This window comes from Mesoplodon densirostris, chromosome 2, assembly GCF_025265405.1.
Source record: "Mesoplodon densirostris isolate mMesDen1 chromosome 2, mMesDen1 primary haplotype, whole genome shotgun sequence".
In the NCBI taxonomy this organism is placed as follows: Eukaryota; Metazoa; Chordata; class Mammalia; order Artiodactyla; family Ziphiidae; genus Mesoplodon; species Mesoplodon densirostris.
In genome coordinates this window covers 135,541,489-135,557,466 of record NC_082662.1, presented here as the reverse complement: position 1 = coordinate 135,557,466, position 15,978 = coordinate 135,541,489, and the positions used below count along the sequence as shown (strand labels likewise).

The following is a 15,978-nucleotide window of genomic DNA, read 5'->3' as shown; positions in this document are numbered from 1 at the left end:
GTACTTTTCCCCACCTCCCTCTAACCTTGCCTTCAGAACTCAGCAGTCTCTATCCCCCTTCCATCAAGGTACCGTCACCTTTTAAGGTAAAGGCTGATATTGCCTAGAATATTTATTTCCTAGTAATTCAGTGTGACTTTCCAGTTGAGCTGATATCCTTATTAGGATTGTTGTTTTTCTTAGCGTTCTGGATGGAGTTTCATAGATTTGGGGTGATCTAACCAACTCTATTTTTCCGTAAGTCCTGTTATCTTTTTGTGTGCCATTTTATATAACCTGAGATTTGTCAAGTTTGTATGCCTCGCATTACACCAGAAACACCTTGAATTGGCAGCACAACCAAAAGCATGAAACTATCCAGTTTCCTCAAGATTCCCATGGTCTCTGGTCAGCACTGAGTTGCTGTGAGAACAGAGTTGCCTTGGCCATGTCCATTTATATAGGCTCCCATACCATTCAGAGTTTTTAGTTGTAAACAACAGAATGCACTCTAGATAACTGAAGCAGAATAGAAACTTCTTAAGGACATTAGGTCACAGAACATCTGGGTGGACCAGTGAATCAGGCTGGGAGATGACTGATTCACCAGAGAGCCCCTGCAGGCCCTACTGCAGATGCTACTACCGCCCTCTCCAGAAACACTGCAGTGGGATGCCTCTCCTAACTGCCTTCTGAATCAAAGTTACCCCCCCGACCTTTTTTTTTTTTTTTGCGGTACGCGGGCCTCTCACTGTTGTGGCCTCTCCCATTGAGGAGCACAGGCTCCGGACACGCAGGCTCAGCGGCCATGGCTCACGGGCCCAGCCGCTCCGCGGCATGTGAGATCCTCCCAGACTGGTGCACGAACCCATGTCCCCTGCATCGGCAGGCAGACTCTCAACCACTGCGCCACCAGGGAAGCCCCAAAGTTACCCCTTTGATGCATGTGACTGGCAGAGCCTATAATACATTCTGGCACTAGCTGCCAGGGAGATGCAGAAAGTGATTTTTTGATTTGTACTTTGAGGAGGTCGAGTTCAGAAGGCCAGACATTTCCCAAAGCCAGAAGGATTTTCAAAAGGTACTTACTGAGTAGCCAGAGTATGGAGCAAATGTCCACTCTACTTAGGAAGCAAATTTTACCCAACTCTTGGCAAACATTGATCTCCTGGTACTAGGCTGGTGCCCTACCAAGCACCTGCCCCATAGCAAGTCGACCCCTTTCCTCACAGGTGTGCTTGCTTCAATGTTCTGTCTGATGTCCACCAACTCAACAGCACGTATCATCCTCATTGCAACAGACCTTGATCTTGTATGTTGACTAACATTTGGAAACATCCCCAAGGTTCCAAGGCTGCACTTATTAACAGGTCATGTTCAAAGGAGTAACATATTCCCACGAGCACACCAGGATTTTGACAATCCCCCAAAAGAAATGATGGAGAAGAAAATCGCTACACTGACTCACAGCATCATACCTCCTCCCTGGTACATTAGCAATTCCTCATTCCTACAGACTGCATGGTATGCCCAACTCCCAGCTCGCTGACTGTCCCGTCACACATTCTTCTCATTTGGGTACAGGTTTTCTGAATGCAAATGAATCTTCTCTAATTGATACAAAAGTTTTCATCATTTTAAATGTTGGTATTATTAGTATTACTGACATATTAGTGATAAAGATCCTCCCACTCTAGTACATTAATTAATAGGCTACACTATGCATTTTCTACTGAAGGTTTTTTCCCTTCAGTACATCAATTCCATTGTCTAAGTGAGGACTTCAGATATGTTAGAATACATATGCGTAAGTAATTTTTAACTACAGCTACACTTTCCCAGCAAACTCTTTAGTCACCCATTTCCAAGTTACTGCTTAGAATCTGAGCCTGACTGATTACTTTTTTAAAATTTTTTATTAAAGTATAGTTGTGTTAATGGTGTGTTAATTTCTGCTGTACAGCTAAGTGACTCAGTTATACACACATGTACATTCTTTTTTATATTCTTTTCCATTATGGTTTATCACAGGATATTGAATATAGTTCCCTGTATTTTACAGGAGGACCTTGTTGTTTATCTATCCTATATATAATAGTTTGCCTCTGCTAATCCCAAACTCACAGTCCATCCGTCCCCCATTCCCCCTCCCCCTTGGCAACCACAAGTCTGTACTCTATGTGTGTCTGTTTCTGTTTCATAGATAGGTTCATTTGTGCCATATTTCAGATTCCACATATAAGTGATATCCTATGGTATTTGTCTTTCTCCTTCTGACTTACTTCACTTAGTATGACAATCTCTAGTTGCATCCATGTTGCTACAAATGGCATTATTTCATTCTTTTTTATGGCTGAGTAATATTCCATTGTATAAATGTACCACATCTTCTTTATCCATTCCTCTGTTGGTAGACAGTTAGGTTGTTTCCCTGCCTGACTTTGATCTTTCAAACAGCATTCAGTGGAGCTTATTTTAACAAACACATATCAACACTTCCCCCCCCCCCCCAGTTAACGGTCCTGTCTCAGGAGATGTTGATAGACAAAAATGACATCACAAATGGTCCTCATGGAGCTCACTGCCTCTCTGGGGAGACAGGAAGTGGGCCATGATGACGTGGTGGGATAAGAGCTGTGAGGAAAAAAAGAAATCACAAGAGGCTGTGGATACATGTTGGAGAGCAAGGAGGCAACTCTGAAGAGGTGATGGATGGCCTGGGACTGAAGGGCTGAGTAGGAAACAGCCTGGAAGCGAGGGGGAAGGGGAAGAACATTTGGGAGAGGATATAAAAGCCAAAGAGAGCATCACCAGTTAGGGCGACACTGCTCGGCGTGACTATGGCTGGTGCCAGGGCAGCAGGAGGGAAAGTGGGGGGAGCTGAGGCAGGGTCAGACCTTCACAGGGCTTGTGTGGCCTGATGAGGAGAAAGCTTCAGGCGGATTTCAACAGATGACAGGACCCAGCCTCCTTTTTGAGGCATCTGTGGCAGCAGAGTAGAGGGTGGATTTGAGGAGGGTGAGGCGAGAGGCAGGGATGCACACAGAGGCTAAGGTAGTCATTCTCACCATCCAAGGACTTGAATCAATGCAGAGGAGAGCGAGGAGGAGGGCATACAGTTCAAAAGTAAAAACAGGGCTTCCCTGGTGGCGCAGTGGTTGAGAGTCCGCCTGCCGATGCAGGGGACACGGGTTCGTGCCCTGGTCCGGGAAGATCCCACATGCCGCGGAGCGGCTGGGCCCATGAGCCATGGCCGCTGAGCCTGCGCGTCCGGAGCCTGTGCTCCGCAACGGGAGAGGCCACAACAGTGCGAGGCCCGCGTACCGCAAAAATACAAAAAACAAAAGTAAAAACAACAACAAACAGCACTCAAGACCTTGCATGGCCTGGTCCAGGACAACCTCCCAGCCTCCCTGTGCCCCCGTCACTCTGCGCTTCAACCACTAGGACCTTCTTTTTGTCCTTCCTCCTGGCACCCTGCTCTTTGAGGATACTTTTCCCTCCACCTCAGCATTGCCTCCTGGGGAGCCTTCCCCCCCCGGGAAGCTCCTGTTCCACTCCTGGGTCAAGTGCCCTACGCACTTGTAGGACCATGTGTCTCCTTCTTGGCACTACTGGCTACTATACTTGTCCACATACGTGTATGATCTCCCACAGACAGCTCTCTGCTCCCAAACCCTAAGCTCCATGAGAGCAGGAGCCATGTCTCTATTTGCTTCCTACTGTGTTCCAGCCCACAGTAGGTACTAAAATGATCGGATGATAAATGAGTGGATCCCTGCATTTAGAATAACTGATCTCACCCATGTGGTATTGATTTGCTTGATTTAACTCATGTTTTTGAAGTGCCTGACTTTCTTCCTAAAAGCAGCATTTCACAAATGGGGAAACAGCAGCCGTGATATGAAAAAACTTGCTAGTCAAGTCACGTTGCTAGTAAGTGACAGTGTTGGCTTGGGTTTGGGCTTCAGCCAACTCCACCTGTTCACATCCATCCTGTGGACACACCACCTGTTGCCAGGTGTTCAAAGGAAAATGGAGGAGAAAGCAAGCTCACGGAGCTTACATGTCAATCATCGAACCGAAGAGAAAGCACCATCCTAGATTTCTCTTTTAAAAAAGAAATTGGGGGCTTCCCTAGTGGCGCAGCAGTTGGGGGTCCGCCTGCTGATGCAGGGGACACGGGTTCGTGCCCCGGTCTGGGAGGATCCCGCATGCTGCGGAGCGGCTGGGCCCGTGAGCCATGGCCACTGAGCCTGCGCGTCCGGAGCCTGTGCTCCTCAACGGGAGAGGCCACAGCAGTGAGAGGCCCGCGTACCGCGAAAAAAAAAAAAAAAAAAATTGGTGTTGCCATTCAGTCTGCTATCACCCCAGCAGATGAACAAGGAGTCAAGTGAAGTATAATGATGGTGACAACAATGTACAATTATTAAGTGCCTACTCCACGCTGAGGGCTATTTTAAGCACTTTAAATATATCAATGTCACCTAATCCTCAAAAAAAAAGCCTGTGAATTAGGTATTATTACTAATACTCATTGTAGAGATGAGGAAAGTCAAGCACAGAGCTGTCAAGTTGGTCACAGAATCAACAGTGATGCAACCAGCATTCAAACCCAGGCAGCCCAACACCGGAGCCTGAACCCCAAGCCACCAACCGTGACCTTCAAGACGGCAGAGTGCCCCAGGGGGAGCACCTAACTCCTCTGGGGGAGCCAGCAAGGGCTCTGCAAGAGAGGCGACCTCTGGACCCAGTGCTGAGAAGGCCTACATGGGAAGAGGGAAGCAAACACGCACAAAAAGAAAGAAGAAAATGAAGGAGCGAGTCTTGTTCAGGGAACAGAAAGAAGTTAATGTGGCTGCTCATGGGGCTAAGAGTTAAGTCTGGAAAAGGCAGTTGAATACATGGCTGTGGAGGGAGGAAAATGGCTGATTAAAACTGCCTTTTGTTGGTTTGTCTGTAAACTGTGTTTCGATTCAATGGCTGGACTGAGGGGACAGGCGGAATGAGGAAGAAAGTAAAGGTGAGGCTCACAATAGAAGGGAAATGGAAGATGAGGGGCCTCGGTTATGGTGCACACAGTTCAAATGAGGAAAACAGGGCACGTTCGGTTCATATTTAACAGGAGGAACTGACAGAACTTAGGGACCAAAATGGGGGATGTGAAGGGTGGTGACGAAGGGCACTTCCAGACCGACCCCAAGGTTTGTGCATTGGTTAATATGGGTGGGGAGCCATCCCTAGGATGGGGGGAGAGTAGGGATGGGACAAAGGGGAGGTTGGGAGGGGGTAAGAGTAGATAAGGAGTTCCTTTAGGGGCAAGCTGAATGGCTAATAAGATGGATGTTGATCTTTCAACTAAGGAGGCAGAAATACAATTGAACACCCGGCGCCTCTAGAAAGGAAGTAGACACATGGCATTATCACATAGACCAGTGTGAGCCAGGAGAATGTTCGTGATGATGGAAACGTTCTATATCTGCCTTGTCCAAGATGATAGCTACACGTGGCTACTGAGCACTTAAAATGTGGCTAGTGCAACTGAGGAACAACAAAATTTGTAATTTTGTCGGACTTTAAACCATTTAAACTTAAATAGCCACAGGTGGCTAGTAGCTGCTGTATTAAAGGGCACAGATCTGGACAACAGGAGCTGCTCTCTAAGAATAAAAACACCAAAGCTGCTCATCAGAGGCTGCCGAGATTGGAAGGGACCTTAGAGTTTATCAGGTATAATTTTCTCATTTTACAAATAAGAAAACAAAGGCCCCAACAGGAGAAGTGATTTGCACAACATCACTGCAGCGAGAAAGCGGCAAGGCAGGCTAGAGCCACGGCCTTCTGTATCTGATCCAATGCCCTTTCCATTTCACAGGCTGCTTCTGTTACTGATGCAAAAACTAACTGCAATTTTATTTAAATCTGGTGTGTGGAATCGATGCGGCTCATGGGCAAAGCCAAGTAAAGATCATGTACTCCCCCTGCTGAGCGAGACATCCCAAACATCACTGGGTAAGTAGTTACATCAGATCCTTTAGTTGCAGATAACAGAACCCACTCTGGTTAGTTTTAATATGAAAGGAATTGATTAAGGAAGGATCAGCAGTTTGCACAATCTCTGAGAGAGGGTCTCAAAGCCAGGCTTGGAGGCTATGCAGTCAGGTACTGTTGTCAAATCACACCACCACTGCTCTGATGGGGATCCTACTGTGCCTGCCACTGTGCTCAGGGGAGCGGCCAGCCAGATATCTGCCTCTCCACGCTGGACGGCACTGCTGCCAGGATCACCAGAATGCATTCCACAGCCCCCTCCCTCCACATGTCATTCTCAGTAGAAGCTAAATAGAGGGGAGGAGACTCTTACGACAAAGGAAAGCAAGTTTCTGGCTTCTACCTGGTGCAGAAGCCCCACAGGTCAGAACAATCCCAGGAATTAGGAAAAGAATTTTTTTAAAAGGCACTGGGCTTCCCTGGTGGTGCAGTGGTTAAGAATCCACCTGCCAATGCAGGGGACATGGGTTTGAGCCCTGGTCTGGGAAGATCCCTCATGCTGCAGAGCAACTAAGCCCGTGCGCCACAACTACTGAGCCTGTGTTCTAGAGCCCGTGCACCACAACTACTGAGCCTGTGCTCTAGAGCCCATGAGCCACAACTACTGAGCCCGCATGCTGCAACTGCTGAAGCCCGCACGCCTAGAGCCCGTGCTCCACAAGAGAAGCCCCCGCTCCTCTTGCCACAGCTAGAGAAAGCCCGCAGGGAGCAATGAAGACCTAAAGCAGCCAAAATAAAATAAATAAATTTAAAAAAAGAAGGCAACACCACCACCACTTAACAAATGCCCTGTTGAATAAATACCCCATCTGTACTGGTTTGGACCATGGATTTTACAGCCCATCTCACTCAGCAGCATCCTCCTCTGACCCAGAGCTTTGTACACTTAAAATTATGTCTCTATATTGCAATTTTTCTCAATTAATTCACCAGGGGCTCTTTTCAATCTTTTAAAGGATACATTTATTCACCAGAACATCTATATTGATAGAAGCTATGTATGGTGGGAAGTGAATTATGCATTTCAACTCTTGGAGCGTTAAGGGTTTCTTTTCTTTTTTAATCTGGATTTTCTAATTAACAAACTCGATATAGCACAGCCATGAAGATGAACAATTCTGGAAAGTTCTTCCTCAGAAGTGGTAGCAGTAGGAAGGAAGCAAGAGTGGATCTGAGAAATCTTCTAAGAACTGAAAAGTATTGCAATGTGAGGCTTAATCATCAAGGCTCTTCCATCCTAAGATTCTGCAAAGGAAAGGAAAAGACTACAAATCACTCCAGATGTTGGAGTCTGGGGGAAGAGAAATGCTGTCTTGGACAGTGACTGTGATGGGGGAAGCCAGGAAGGGGTTCAGTCTGTGACAAAAACTGAGAATGTACCAACCAAGAATATGAGGGAAGAATATACCAGCTCATTATGCAACAGCTCTCATGAGCGAACCAGATGGAGTTCTCCTCCAGGCAGCCCCAAGGTGGGGCACCAGTGCTGTACTTAGATCGAGGAGGGAGGCCTCCTGTCCTGAGGGTGGCCGACATCCAAGGGGAGCGGCACAAAGACAGGAGCATGGAACTGGACCTTCAGAGACCCCACAGTGAAGGAGCAAGAGCTCACGAGACAAGATGGTTACTTGTCCCTGTGAGAAAGCTACGAACACCACCCCAGGTGGCCTTCCCAGAGCCAAGCCACGGTCTCCAAATGCCTATTGCCAGGTTCCACCATCATTTAACTGCCTCCAGGTTCATGTCCACATGTATAATCACACCTTTTACAACACACCAAGCAAACGTAAACAGAAGGAAATTAAAGGATAGTTAGGGCTACTGTTACTCAACACAGAGTAGCTTTCACAGCAGCTGGTTGTCAAAGAAACTTCCCTGAGGAGCAAGGACAGGCCTGGGTCACCAAGCTCCAGCTCACGGTAGAGCAGCATGGTAATGGCTGAGGTTCAAAGATCACAATTTCACTAAATTCCTAGCTAAGCCTGACACAGACCCTGTTACACCCCTACTGAAAACCCTCCAATGGCTCTTACTGCATCTAAAAGAGACCCTGCTCTTCTTCATGGTCTGGCCGTCGCCTCGTCCTCCAGAATCATTTTGGACTCTTGGCTCCATGCTCCACATCCTCCAGCCCCACGGGCTTCCCTCCTTCCTTTCCTCAAGGGGCTCCTTCCCATCTCAGGGCCTTGGCGCCTGCCCTTCCCTCTGCCTGAAACAGCCCAGCCTCAGATCTCCCCCGGAAGCCTCTTCCCACTCACCCTTCTCTTACCCAGGGTCACCTACCGCCTCCAAAAGGCCCCTCCTGCCCATGCTATCGAAGGGAGCTAGCTCTCCCACCTGGCTTCTCCATCACATCACGGGCATTACAGGGCTTGCTTACTTGTTTCCTCTGTCTTCACCCACACAAGGCAAGCCAAGGGAGGGCAGGGGTATAGTCTACTCGTCACTGCTTTTATCCCAGCTCCTGGAATAGTGCTTAGACCACTTAATTGGTTGCATAAATAAATGGATTAAAAGAAAAAAGGTTGACCAGGGCTCCCTGACCTGTACAGGCCTCTGCTATGGGGGTGACGGCCAGTCCCGGTGTCTGAGTGATTCCCTGGGCCCAGCACAGGGACCAACTTTCCAGAGCCCTGAAGACAAGGGGTAACACCCCAAAATAGGGACTCATTTTCCACTCTACCTTCATTGGCCGAGCAGCTGCAAAGAACGAAGGCTGCATCTCCCGATACCTGGCAAACAAATGCAGTATTGCCTCACGAATCGATTGCTTCTCTGAGGTACCTACCAGTGTATTTGGGGAGAAGCCTCGAGAACAAGTTGAGGAGCAGCTGTCCTTTTGTGAGACTGGAGAGATTCCACGAAAGAATCTGGATGTCATGAAGGAGGCAACAGTTCAGGCAGAGGAAGCGGCTGCTGAGATTACTAGGAAGCTGGAGAAACAGGAGAAGAAACGCTTGAAGAAGGAAAAGAAAAGGCTGGCTGTGATTGCCCTGGCGTCTTCAGAAAACAGCAGTAGGACCCCAGAGGAATGTGAGGAGACAGTTGAAAAGACCCAAAAAGAAGAAGAAGCAAAAGCCCCAGGAGGCTCCTCAGGAGAATGGGATGGAAGACCCATCTGTCTCCTCCAAACCCCAAAAAAAGAAATCTTTTTCCAAGGAGGAGCTGGTTAGTAGTGATCTTGAAGAGACAGCTGGCAGTGAAAGTGTTACCAAGAGGAAGAAATCTTTCCCCAAAGAGGAACCAGATAGTGACCCTGAAGAGTCAGGAAACAAGAGGAGTCCCCAAGAAAAAGAGGAAATTCTCTTCCAAGGAGAAGCCTCTCAGCAGTGAACCTGAAGAGGCTGCTGCCAGCAAGAGCAGCAGCTCCAAGAAAAAGAAAAAGCTCCGAAAGCTATCCCAGGAAAATTAGAATGGACATTTCCCTAGTAGGGCATAACTTACAGAGATATTTCCCAGCCCATCCCCTATAGCCCAATAAAAATAAAAACAAATTCACGAGTCAAAAAAAAAAAAAGAAAGAAAAAAGGAGATGGTTACTAAGTCATGTTAAATTTTTGAGAAATAAAACGTATTCATTAAACATTTTTTAAAATTAATGGTGCCAAATGCTCAGGCGGCCACTTCCCTACACTCTACGTCCTTGGGTTAGTCAGACTAGAGACACTGGTTCAGCTCTGTCACCAAGAAAAGGAACTCTCTCAGTCCACTGCTCTACTCTTTGTTTTTAATGGAATAAATATTACATTATTTTAAAATGGAGATATAATTGACATATAGCCTGTTAAAAACAAGACAATGGGCCCAGTATGGAGACACTTATGCTGAGCATGGAGAAGGCCGCATCTGAGATGGACCTGAGAGCAGCAGGACTTGGATATGGGGGCAGGGTGGGCACTTCATGCACAGGGAACACATGAGCCAAGAAAGGAAGCCAGGGAATGGGGGAAAGACAGAAAGCAGCATTTAGACCCATTTGGCGGTGACCCAAAGGAGAATAATGGTGAGATGAGATGGAAAGGGAGCCTGAGACCTACTGTGGTGGACCCAGGACATGGTGGGGTGGGGGGGGGGGCGTTAGTCTGGTTCTGACAGAGGAAAGAGAATCACTGACTGGTTCTGAGTAGGGAGAGACGCATCAGGTAAGTCGTCAAGGGCTCAGAAAGGGATAGTGAGCTGCCTAAAGTCACATAGGTAGGAGAGGGGCCAGGACTCAAACCCTGTTACCCTGATTCCAGAGGTGAAGGGGGGTAGGGGGAAGGACAAAACTAACCCCTACTACGTCCCCACTGTCTCCAGGCACGGAGCTAAGTGTTTTGCATATAGTATTAAACCTCACTACAGCCCTATGAGGTAAGAAGCCCAAATTACTGACAAAGGCGCGTATCTTCCCTCCAGAAACAAAGGAAAGGGCGATGTGAGAGATGGTGAGGAGACAGACTCAACAGGATCTGGAAGCTGACAGGGCCCGGGAGCAACGGTGGTTGCAGTCACCTTCTCTTCAGCATCCTGCCTGCATCCTATGACCTGCCCCTGTGGGGCCCCTTTGGGATCTGGCTTTCTTCACGCACATATTCCTCACTTTTTACTGAAAACACTTTGTTACTGGAACACCACACAGCTCATGAGCTGCTGGTTTCAAATTCCACAAGTTGAATGAAAGGAAGCTTTAAAAAGAAGGCTGGGAGGCTGCAGTCCCTGCAAAGGAGAGGAGTCTGCAGTGGCCAGGGACCAAGGGGACTTGGTGGCTCCGACCCAAGTGCCACACCTCTCCTCCCACTGCCACTAAGAGGGGATCGGCAGTGCCTAATCAGGGGCAGAAATGCAGAGTTCAGGCTCCCTCAGGTGGGGGCAGCTGTTTCATCAGCTCATTTACTTTTTATACCACTATTAAAAAATTATCTACGTAGACAAACAAAAGTTGACTTCTGTGTTATAGTCACACAATAACAAATTCAAAATCCTATGTAACAAATCAGGTATTTGGCCTCTGGGTTATCACCTCTGTGTGTGCTGAAAAATAGATACATATTGGTTTTATCTTCCCTCCTTTTATATTTGTCTATAAAAATATACATAGGGCTTCCCTGGTGGTGCAGTGGTTGGGAGTCCACCTGTCGATGCAGGGGACACAGGTTGGTGCCCCGGTCCGGGAAGATCCCACATGCCGCGGAGCGGCTGGGCCCGTGAGCCATGGCCGCTGAGCCTGCGCGTCCGGAGCCTGTGCTCCGCAACGGGAGAGGCCACAACACTGAGAGGCCCGCAAACTGCATGCATGCATGCATAAATCAATATATATATATATATATATATATATATATATATATATATATATATACACACACACATAATGGTTTCAAGTATGTATTTAAGTTGTTTCTAAGCTACTAAATGCCCACATTCTTCCTCAATGTCTCCGCTTCCAGAGCAGCTCAGAGCCTAAACAGGTCTCAAGTGTCCTGAGGAGACACAGGAAAGAGAGAGGCTTATCCCCAGCACTCTTCCTTCTCCTTCTCAGGAGGACGCCTTCAGCCCGAAATGAATCTCGCTTTTGACTACTAGACTTCTTAAAGATGCAAGGCAGACTCTTTTGAACATTTTGGACAACACACAATCCAAGACATATTTCAAATGACTTCTTTATCAGCACCGTTAACTATAGCAAATGTGGTGGTGAACTTCAGGGTGCTCAGAATAGAGGTGGAGAAAAACTACCCTGTGATTCATGAAGCTTCTGTTCTGTTGTGGGGCTGGTTTTGTCACTAAGGGAAAACCAAAAACCGTTTGGCTTATTTCAGAATTCAGTGAACCATTAATTCACACATCACTGAAATGTGCTGCCCTCTGACAATTCAAAGACCCTCCAGACCAGGGTGGGATCCCAGGATCAACCTCCAGAAGAAGAGCAAAAGACACTACAGAAGTGAGCAGCTGGCCCATTCTACCTTCTCTCTCACCAGAACAAAATCACGCTTCAAAAGGGCACAGCTGTGCTGTTTCATGGATACATTAGCATTTGTACAGGATTGAATCTGCACTATACTGAACATTCTCTAAGCAGAATCTGTTTGCTTATGCAAAGGAATTTATCTTCTGATGAGCGTATTAACTCCAGAGAGCTTCTCAAATAGCTTTAGGGCCATGCCTGAGGCTCACTGCCTTTTTCTGTTTGCCTAAGAAGTACCCATGGCATCACTGCCACACTGCACTTCTGCTGGTCCTGACAGGATATCAAAACAGTCTCCTAAGGACAAAAGTAATGGCTCTGATGCACTCACACATGGACTTTAGAATAAAAAGGGAAAGTGATGGTAAAGAAAATTTATTTTGCTTTTTTTTTTTTTTTGGCTGTGCCATGAGGCTTGTGGGACCTTAGTTCCCCAACCACGGATTGAACCCAGGCCCACGGCAGTGAAAGCACCAAGACTTAACCACTGGACCACCAAGGAATTCCTGCTATTTTTTTTTAAGTTAGATTCTTATTTGAAATATTTGAAATGGATTAAATAGCTAAATATAAACAATACAGAGAATAAGACGAAAACACAGGTGAATATTTTCCTGTTTTTTACATGCATAAGCGTAGGAGCAACTGTTTAAAAAAAAAACTGACAAATTTTATCTTTCAGACAATATGTAAGAGGGATGTCTCCAGGTTTTCTTTTAAAAGTCACGAGAGCATCCTGTATTACTTAAACCGATTCCCCAACCTGAGGAACTTAGAAGGGGGCAGGGAGGTAGGTACAAAGCAATTATAATATACCTTTCATAAAAGGGGTAGGGATGGCTACAATTCTGGGTAAAAAGAAATATGCCTCGGTCAGCAAGAATCAAACTGAACATCACTAGTCAATTCTACTTTCTTGCCAAAACTTAACTAAGCTAAATTTAAACAAGCCATCCTGTTATCTAAAATCAAAGAGCTGGTTTCTTCTGTAATCTCTTTTCCTAGATTGGTCACTTTTTTCCTTTTTCTTTTGTAGCATCACATTAAGAATTCCAGCCAATACTCTTCTTCTGAGGCTATTTCTTAAGTGAGTTGTGATTACTGTTTCCTGAAAGTCTTCCCTTTGGTTTCTATCAGATGCAGGACTGAACACACTGAGTTTTCCCACAGTCATCATAAAACGCCAATACCAAAATTGCTCACATTTCATTAAACGTGACAGCGCCTTCCTGCCCCATAGCTCAGTGAAGCACTCCAACAACTTAAAAGGAAACATGTCCCTCCCTGCAGTTGCGAAGGCTGAGATCACAGATAGGGCTCTTGCCTTTGTGGAAACTGATGTAATCCCAGAGAAGTCGACATTGCTTCCATCAACGTAAAAGATGCAGCTGATTAATTTCAGGCATGCTGCAGCTTCTTTCCTTCCAAACGCTAAGCATTCAATACAGTGTGACAACCCAGAGTACATGCTAAGAGTTTACTGGAGCCAATAAATGCAGTTAATTTAAAAAAAAAAAAAAAACTATGCCAATTTCTCCAACATCTCCTCTTTTACAAAAGGAAATATGTTTTCTTCTCCCGGCCATCACAGAACAAGAAGGGTCCCACAAGTACGACCCCACATTCTTCCAACCTCTAAGGTGCTCTCCAGCGGTATACTTCCAGGAAAGCGCCATTGCCCACTGGAGTCACTAAGTCACCATTCACTGCTTTGCTTCTTCGTTCTCCCGGCAATCGTGTGCTGCTTCTCTCCACCCAACTGAAAACACTTTCTCTAAGTCTAAAGGGCACTTAAGACCTTCTGGTGGCTAAATACAAGAGCTCCTCCAATTAAAAAGAAAAAAAAAAATCCCCACTCAAACCACCTCCTCCACCAGCTGCCATGCCTTTCTTTCCTCCCTATCACAGCTTAACTTCTTACAGGAGTTGTGGCTACCATTCCCCCACCTCCCACTTTCATTGTGCCCACACCCTTCTTCAACCCCGCTGGCTTCTAGGGTTGACATGCAGATGAAACAGTTCTCACTAAGGTGCCCAAAGATCAACAGGGCTCAGTCCCCACCAGGCATCCTCCCAAACTGGGAGCAGAAAGGACCCATTTTCTAAAGACAGCTGCAAACAGAGGGGTTTGCACCCCATCCTGGGATTACTAAGAGATGGAGAACTGACTGCTCCCCCAACCACCTCCCTACCCCACGCCCTGCCCCACCCTATCCCCAAGCTGGTAAGAGGACCGAGGAAGAGACTCCTTCGAGCCCCTAGGTTCCTGGCTTAATGGAGAATGCTGCTGTATGTTGGGGGAGGGGATGAAGAGACTTCATCCAGAGACTGGGCATGCCTGCAAGAAGGGGAGACTTTTACTCCCACAGTGGATAACAGTGGGCACGTTGATCTGTCCTGCCCCTACCAGAGTAAAAGAAAGGAAAACTGCAGGAAGATAGCAGGGCAGAAAGAAGCCCCATTTCTGCTTGGTTCACAGAACAACCGATTAAGGTGACTAGTTGAGCATCTTACTAGCACGCACCCATAAGGGCCTCCTGCCAGGGCCAGGGCGTCCCAGTATCTGTTCCAGTTACATTAGAGGCACTTAACCCTTCCCTCTGCCTCCTCCACACCCAACATAGGAAACATGGTTGGAGCCCAGAAGGACAGGGAGGAGGGGTCCCAGAGGCAGACCACCCTCCTCCTCACTTCAAGTTGCTCAAACCACAAGGCTGGCAAGAGATGAGCTCAGGGAAAGCTTTAAATCAAATGTCTATCTTCCTCACCATGGTATTCCCAAGATGGAACCAAGGAAGTGGCACATGGTAGGCTTAATAATTATCTGTTGAATAAATGAACAGCTTCTTCTTCATCCTCTCACCCTCTGTGTCCTTTCTGCCTCATTTCATTCATTTACTCATTCAGTCACTTCTACACAAATGTTTGTTTTCTTGTTTGTTTGTTCTTTTTAACATCTTTATTGGAGTATAATTGCTTTACAATGGTGTGTTAGTTTCTGCTTTATAACAAAGTGAATCAGTCATACATATACATATATCCCCATATCTCCTCCCTCTTGCATCTCCCTCCCTCCCACCCTCCCTATCCCACCCCTCTAGGTAGTCACAAAGCACCAAGCTGATCCCCCTGTGCTATGCGGTTGCTTCCCACTAGCTATCTATTTTACGTTTGGTAGTGTATATATGTCTATGCCACTCTCTCACTTTGTCCCAGCTTACCTTTCCCCCTCCCCGTGTCCTCAAGTCCATTCTCTAGTAGCTCTGCGTCTTTATTCCCGTCTTGCCCCTAGGCTCTTCATGATCTTTTTTTTTTTTTTTTTTAGATTCCATATATATGTGTTAGTATACGGTATTTGTTTTTCTCTTTCTGACTTACTTCACTCTGTATGACAGACTCTAGGTCCATCCACCTCACTACAAATAACTCAATTTCAAATTATTTCTTTTTACGGCTGAGTAATATTCCATTGTATATATGTACCACATCTTCTTTATCCATTCATCCGATGATGGACACTTAGGTTGTTTCCATCTCTGGGCTATTGTAAATAGAGCTGCAGTGAACATTGTGGTACATGTCTCTTTTTGAATTATGGTTTTCTCTGGGTATATGCCCAGTAGTGGGATTGCTGGGTCATATGGTAGTTCTATTTTTTGTTTTTTAAGGAACCTCCATACTGTTTTCCATAGTGGCTGTATCAATTTACATTCCCATACACAAATGTTTGTTGAAGGTTGATTCCATACAGTTTAATTACAGGAAGATGACTGAGGTGTGTTCCCTGCCCTCAAGAAAGTTACTAGAGAAAGTAAGAAAAGTACAAACTTGCAGTTACCACAGTAACACAGTAACACTGTGAACAGTAGCACAGGAGTAATACAAAGTACCAAAGACATTAACTCAAAAAATCCAAACAACTCCCTGAAGTACACCCAGACAGTTTTTCTGATCAGTTTAGATATAGAATTCTCATGCCTGCCTTTCCCATGACCATTGGC

The 15,978-nt window shown here is 46.4% G+C and overlaps 1 protein-coding gene, 1 non-coding gene and 1 pseudogene across 3 annotated transcripts in view; 2 read left to right on the top strand and 1 right to left on the bottom strand.

Moving 5' to 3' along the window:
* The window catches only part of HHAT (hedgehog acyltransferase), a 363,504-nt gene that overhangs the window by 135,811 nt on the left and 211,715 nt on the right, over nt 1–15,978 (bottom strand). The window lies entirely within an intron of this gene.
* LOC132484816 (small nucleolar RNA SNORD86) lies at nt 8,545–8,627 on the top strand. Its single transcript, XR_009531363.1, has one exon. It is a non-coding gene; the product is annotated as a small nucleolar RNA SNORD86 (small nucleolar RNA).
* On the top strand, nt 8,881–9,442 carry LOC132483145 (nucleolar protein 56-like; annotated as a pseudogene).